This window comes from Phyllobates terribilis, unplaced genomic scaffold (assembly GCF_046119375.1).
Source record: "Phyllobates terribilis strain yellow unplaced genomic scaffold, ASM4611937v1 Scaffold_4__5_contigs__length_816908805, whole genome shotgun sequence".
NCBI lineage: Eukaryota > Metazoa > Chordata > Amphibia > Anura > Dendrobatidae > Phyllobates > Phyllobates terribilis.
The window spans coordinates 6,150,943-6,158,598 of NW_027362764.1; the positions used below are offsets into that span (position 1 = coordinate 6,150,943).

General features: G+C 45.9%; 1 long non-coding RNA gene across 1 annotated transcript in view; it reads right to left on the reverse strand.

The window, feature by feature from the left end:
- LOC141264787 (uncharacterized) overlaps positions 1 to 7,656 on the reverse strand; it is an 88,882-nt gene that overhangs the window by 80,231 nt on the left and 995 nt on the right. The gene's annotated exons all lie outside the window — the stretch shown is intronic.

The following is a 7,656-nucleotide window of genomic DNA, read 5'->3' on the forward strand; positions in this document are numbered from 1 at the left end:
GGCGATACATAGAGGTGTCTGGCGATACATAGAGGAGTCTGGTGATACATAGAGGTGTCTGGCGATACATAGAGGTGTCTGGTGATACATAGAGGGGTCTGATGATACATAGCGGTGTCTGGTGATACATAGAGGAGTCTGGCGATACATAGAGGAGTCTGGCGATACATAGAGGTGTCTGGCGATACATAGAGGTGTTTGGCGATACATAGAGGTGTCTGGCGATACATAGCGGTGTCTGGCGATACATAGCGGTGTCTGGCGATACATAGAGGTGTCTGGCGATACATAGAGGAGTCTGGCGATACATAGCGGTGTCTGACGATACATAGAGGTGTCTGGTGATAGAGGAGTCTGGCGATACACAGAGGAGTCTGGTGATACATAGAGGTGTCTGGCGATACACAGAGGCGTCTGGTGATACATAGCGGCGTCTGGTGATACATAGCGGCGTCTGGTGATACATAGACGTGTCTGGTGATACATAGAGGTGTCTGGTGATACATAGAGGTGTCTGGTGATACATAGCGGTGTCTGGTGATACATAGCGGTGTCTGGTGATACATAGCGGCGTCTGGTGATACATAGCGGTGTCTGGTGATACATAGAGGTGTCTGGTGATACATAGAGGTGTCTGGTGATACATAGAGGTGTCTGGTGATACATAGAGGTGTCTGGTGATACATAGAGGTGTCTGGTGATACATAGAGGTGTCTGGTGATACATAGAGGTGTCTGGTGATACATAGAGGAGTCTGGTGATACATACACCGCGTGCAGAATTATTAGGCAAATGAGTATTTTGATCACATGATACGTTTTATACATGTTGTCCTACTCCAAGCTGCATAGGTTTGTGAACCAACTACCAATGAAGTAAATCTGGTGATGAGCATCTCTGTAATGAGGAGGGGTGTTGTCTAATGACATCAACACCCTATATAAGGTGTGGTTAATTATTAGGCAACTTCCTTTCCTTTGGCAAAATGGGTCAGAAGAGAGATTTGACGGCTCTGAAAAGTCCAAAATTGTGAGCTGTCTTGCAGAGGGAGGCAGCAGTCTTGAAGTTTCCAAACTTTTGAAGCGTGATCACCGAACAATCAAGCGTTTCATGGCAGATAGCCAACAGGGTCGCAAGAAGCGTGTTGGCCAAAAAAGGCGCAAAATAGCTGCCCATGAATTGAGGAAAATCAAGCGTGAAGCTGCCAAGATGGCATTCGCCACCAGTTTTGCCATATTTCAGAGCTGCAACGTTACTGGAGTATCAAAAAGCACAAGGTGTGCGATACTCAGGGACATGGCCAAGGTAAGGAAGGCTGAAAAACCACCACCTCTGAACAAGAAACATAAGATAAAACGTCAAGAATGGGCCAAGAAATATTTTAAGACTTATTTTTCAAAGGTTTTATGGACTGATGAAATGAGAGTGACTCTTGATGGACCAGATGGATGGGCCAGAGGTTGGATCAGTAAAGGGTAAAGAGCTCCACTCCGACTCAGGCGCCAGCAAGGTGGAGGTGGGGTACTGGCATGGGCTGGTATCATCAAAGATGAACTTGTGGGACCTTTTCGGGTTGAGGATGAAGTGAAGCTCAACTCCCAGACCTTCTGGAAGACAACTTCTTCAAGCAGTGGTATAGGAAGAAGTCGGTATCGTTCAAGAAAAACATGATTTTCATGCAGGACAATGCTCCATCACATGCATCCAACTACTCCACAGCGTGGCTGGCCAGTAAAGGTCTAAAAGAAGAAAAAATAATGACATGGCCCCTTGTTCACCTGATCTGAACCCCATAGAGAACCTGTGGTCCATCATAAAATGTGAGATCTACAGGGAGGGAAAACAGTACACCTCTCGGAACAGTGTCTGGGAGACTGTGGTGGCTGCTGCACGCAATGTTGATTGAAAACAGGTCAAGCAACTGTCAGAATCTATGGATGGAGGCTGTTGAGTGTCATCGTAAAGAAAGGTGGCTATATTCATCACTAATTTTTTTTGTCTTTGTTTTTGCATGTCAGAAATGTTTATTTCTAAATTTTGTGCACTGATATTGGTTTACCTGATGAAAATAAACAAGTGAGATGGGATTATATTTGGTTATTATTAAGTTGCCTAATAATTCTGCACAATAATAGCTACCTGCACAGACAGATATCCTCCTAAGATAGCCAAATCTAAAAAAAAACACTCCAACTTCCAAAAATATTAAGCTTGGATATTTATGAGTCTTTTGGGTTGATTGAGAACATAGTTGTTGATCAATAATAAAAATAATCCTCTAAAATACAACTTGCCTAATAATTCTGCACACAGTGTAGAGGTGTCTGGTGATACATAGAGGAGTCTGGCGATACATAGAGGAGTCTGGTGATACATAGAGGAGTCTGGTGATACATAGAGGAGTCTGGTGATACATAGAGGAGTCTGGTGATACATAGAGGAGTCTGGTGATACATAGCGGTGTCTGGTGATACATAGAGGAGTCTGGTGATACATAGAGGAGTCTGGTGATACATAGAGGAGTCTGGCGATACATAGCGGTGTCTGGTGATACATAGAGGAGTCTGGTGATACATAGCGGCGTCTGGTGATACATAGCGGTGTCTGGTGATACATAGAGGAGTCTGGTGATACATAGAGGAGTCTGGTGATACATAGCGGCGTCTGGTGATACATAGCGGTGTCTGGTGATACATAGCGGTGTCTGGTGATACATAGAGGAGTCTGGTGATACATAGAGGAGTCTGGTGATACATAGAGGTGTCTGGTGATACATAGAGGAGTCTGGTGATACATAGAGGGGTCTGGTGATACATAGAGGGGTCTGGTGATACATAGAGGAGTCTGGTGATACATAGAGGAGTCTGGTGATACATAGCGGTGTTTGGTGATACATAGAGGAGTCTGGTGATACATAGAGGAGTCTGGTGATACATAGAGGAGTCTGGTGATACATAGAGGTGTCTGGTGATACATAGAGGAGTCTGGTGATACATAGAGGAGTCTGGTGATACATAGAGGAGTCTGGTGATACATAGAGGAGTCTGGTGATACATAGCGGTGTCTGGCGATACATAGAGGAGTCTGGCGATACATAGCGGTGTCTGGTGATACATAGAGGAGTCTGGTGATACATAGCGGCGTCTGGTGATACATAGCGGCGTCTGGTGATACATAGAGGAGTCTGGTGATACATAGAGGAGTCTGGTGATACATAGAGGAGTCTGGTGATACATAGAGGAGTCTGGTGATACATAGAGGAGTCTGGTGATACATAGAGGAGTCTGGTGATACATAGCGGTGTCTGGCGATACATAGAGGAGTCTGGCGATACATAGCGGTGTCTGGTGATACATAGCGGCGTCTGGTGATACATAGCGGCGTCTGGTGATACATAGAGGAGTCTGGTGATACATAGAGGAGTCTGGTGATACATAGAGGAGTCTGGTGATACATAGAGGAGTCTGGTGATACATAGCGGTGTCTGGTGATACATAGCGGTGTCTGGTGATACATAGCGGAGTCTGGTGATACATAGAGGAGTCTGGTGATACATAGAGGAGTCTGGTGATACATAGAGGAGTCTGGTGATACATAGAGGAGTCTGGTGATACATAGAGGAGTCTGGTGATACATAGAGGAGTCTGGTGATACATAGAGGAGTCTGGCGATACATAGAGGTGTCTGGCGATACATAGAGGAGTCTGGCGATACATAGCGGTGTCTGGCGATACATAGAGGAGTCTGGCGATACATAGCGGTGTCTGGTGATACATAGAGGAGTCTGGTGATACATAGCGGCGTCTGGTGATACATAGCGGTGTCTGGTGATACATAGATGAGTCTGGTGATACATAGAGGAGTCTGGTGATACATAGAGGTGTCTGGTGATACATAGCGGTGTCTGGTGATACATAGAGGAGTCTGGTGATACATAGAGGAGTCTGGTGATACATATAGGGGTCTGGTGATACATAGCGGAGTCTGGTGATACATAGAGGAGTCTGGTGATACATAGATGAGTCTGGTGATACATAGCGGTGTCTGGTGATACATAGCGGTGTCTGGTGATACATAGAGGAGTCTGGTGATACATAGAGGAGTCTGGTGATACATAGAGGAGTCTGGTGATACATAGAGGTGTCTGGTGATACATAGAGGTGTCTGGTGATACATAGAGGAGTCTGGTGATATACAGAGGTGTCTGGTGATACATAGAGGAGTCTGGTGATACATAGAGGAGTCTGGTGATACATAGATGAGTCTGGTGATACATAGGTGAGTCTGGTGATACATAGCGGTGTCTGGTTATACATAGAGGAGTCTGGTGATACATAGAGGAGTCTGGTGATACATAGAGTAGTCTGGTGATACATAGAGTAGTCTGGTGATACGTAGAGGTGTCTGGTGATACATAGAGGAGTCTGGTGATACATAGAGGTGTCTGGTGATACATAGAGGTGTCTGGTGATACACAGAGGAGTCTGGTGATACACAGAGGTGTCTGGTGATACACAGAGGAGTCTGGTGATACATAGATGAGTCTGGTGATACATAGATGAGTCTGGTGATACATAGCGGTGTCTGGTGATACATAGAGGAGTCTGGTGATACATAGAGGTGTCTGGTGATACATAGAGGAGTCTGGTGATACATAGAGGAGTCTGGTGATACATAGAGGAGTCTGGTGATACATAGAGGAGTCTGGAGATACATAGAGGAGTCTGGTGATACATAGAGGTGTCTGGTGATACATAGATGAGTCTGGTGATACATAGATGAGTCTGGTGATACATAGATGAGTCTGGTGATACATAGAGGAGTCTGGTGATACATAGAGGAGTCTGGAGATACATAGAGGAGTCTGGAGATACATAGAGGTGTCTGGTGATACATAGAGGTGTCTGGTGATACATAGATGAGTCTGGTGATACATAGAGGAGTCTGGTGATACATAGAGGAGTCTGGTGATACATAGAGGAGTCTGGTGATACATAGAGGAGTCTGGTGATACATAGAGGAGTCTGGTGATACATAGCGGTGTCTGGTGATACATAGAGGTGTCTGGTGATACATAGAGGTGTCTGGTGATACATAGAGGTGTCTGGTGATACATAGAGGTTTCTGGTGATACATAGTGCTGTGATCCTCTGTGCCGGTGTCTCATCTGACCAATGTCCAGGATAAGAGGTTGGTTACTACCTATCTTTGTTTTTTGAGATTTCCCCCTTTCCATGATTTCTCATTGGACTACGGTCTTATAGGGACTATTGGGGAGAGCAGCTGGGGTGCGGGGGGCGCCATTTCTGTCCAAGTGGGTGCCAATGTCCGCTGTCAGGTAGGGACGAGGCCATTTTAGGGTGACTGCACCCTACTCTCGCACTACCTGATTTTTTTTATTTTTAGCTTTATATTGGATATTGTCTCAGTTCTTGAGGGAATTGTGTTTTGTTTTTTACAATTTTGGATACTAATGAACAGTGATTTTACGTGTATGATCTGTGAATATATTAGTTCGGGGATTTGCTCGGTGCAGACATTATGGCATTTCCCGCTCTGTAATACAAAACCATTTGTACATTTTATTACCTGGACATAAAGATGAAACACTGAAACCCCTCAAGGTGAAGACCACCTATACAATGGGATGCCCCGCACATCCTGACAGGGGGGAGATGAAAAGCTCCATAATAATAGAGACACATCCTCCATGGAGCGGAACAATGAGATCACAGGCAGGAGGCCACAAAGCTTTACAGCCTCCATTCATTGCACCCTACAGGGGGATCCGCAGCCACACAGGGGGCACAGTCAACCCCTCCACCATGGCCGCCCATGTCATACAGTAAGGCAATGCCCATACAGTCATGGGGCCAAAATAACAAGAAACCATCCTGAACTCCAGACTGGATACATTGTAACAAACTATCAGGGCAGAAGGACTCACAGAAGATTGTCTACACTGGATACAATGTAACAAACCCTCAGCTGTGAGAAGTCTTTCCCAGGAGGAGTGTTCAGCCCCTTCATGGGACCATTAATGTTCTTATTGATGGCATAGATCTTAAAGAAACCCAATTAATAGATGGAGGAGCCGCACTGAACTTGTCAGAGTCAGACTCAGGTTTTAGAGGGGTCTCAGCCCAAAGACCCTCCTGTCATCTAGAAATCTCAGCAGTGACCGCCGCTCCATTCGTGTCTATGGGACAGCGCCGTTGTCATTATTACTAGAGAGGTCGGACCCCCAGCGATCGGCGAATTGTCCCCCAGATTGGAGAAAGCCGATGTCTAGCTCCTCTATATTTATCTATATAATCTCTCACTATCCTGACAGTTTGCTACAATGTATCAGCGCAGTAAATGTATCAGTCTGGAGTCCACACTGTCCCCATCTTTCCCCAGATACAAGTCTGATTGTAGCAGGGAGACCCCCGCTCCTGACGCGTCACTTTTTGCCCACTTAATTATACAGTGCTGCTGAATATGCTGGCGCCATAGAAATAAATTATTATTATTATTATAATTGGGACCCTCAGCTGAGAATAGTATCGTCATGGATACCAGGAATGGTCGGTGAGGAGCAGACACTCTGCGGACCCCGAATCGGCATTTGTATTTATTTCCAGCCATTTTTTTTTGTCTTTGCTGCTTATTTTTTGGGTCTTTTTGGCCGCGATTCATCAAGTTTCTGCTGCAAAATGTTTGTGTAAAAATATTGCTACTTTTGCAGCATTCTCGGCCCGCACCAACTTTTCTAACGGTGGGTGGAGCTTTGTCAGGAGGGGTGGAGCTTTGTCAGGAGGGGTGGAGCTTTGTCAGGAGGGGTGTGGCCGAGCGTGGACGACAAATTCATCACAATTTCCGCCACTAAAGTGCATCTGATGGAAGAACGTTTCTTGCGGTGGCAAATTGCGCAAACTTCAATACGAGGCGCCCCCGCAGCGCACTCCGGTGCCGTCTTCATCAGGATTGGCGCACAAGACCCAAGGCCTGATGGATCGGCGCCATTATTTGATGAATTGGGACAAATTTAAAGACGCTTCTTTTTTGTCTATTTTGTCTTTTTGAGCATTTTTGGGGCAAAACATGGCGTGACGCGTCCAATCCACTTTAACACGTCGCACCCCAGTCTTCAACTGCCCAAAAGCCACGGACGGTCCTGGCAATCGCCGCGGAGCTGGATTAGAATTGCGCTAAAATTTTTGCACCATTTTAAAATGTCTCCAGAATATAAATTAGGCGACAACATCTGGATAATAAAAAAAACGCGCCCAAAATGCGGAACAAAATCTGCGAACATAGAAAAAGCGGCAAATAAATAAAGAATAAGCGCAAATAAAAGTCTCCACCAGACGCAGTTTAACTCCAGAAAGAGAGAAATAAAAATCAGGAACTTTCTGAACTTTTCATTCCACATTGATGAGGTTTTATTACCGCAGGGCCGGACTCCGGCGTTGTCTCCTGCGGCTCCTCCATGCTTGAGAGTACATGGGAGCCGTGCACACTCGGCAGTTGTGCGGTTCTGCAGGCCTGCCCCTGGCGGTATCAGGGGCTCTGACCTTGCTCTCAGTTTCTGATCTCTGCTCTGTTAGTTATTTGCACAGACAATAGTATGAGAATGACCCCAGGCAGCAGCAGCCCCCTGGGGGTCCCAGC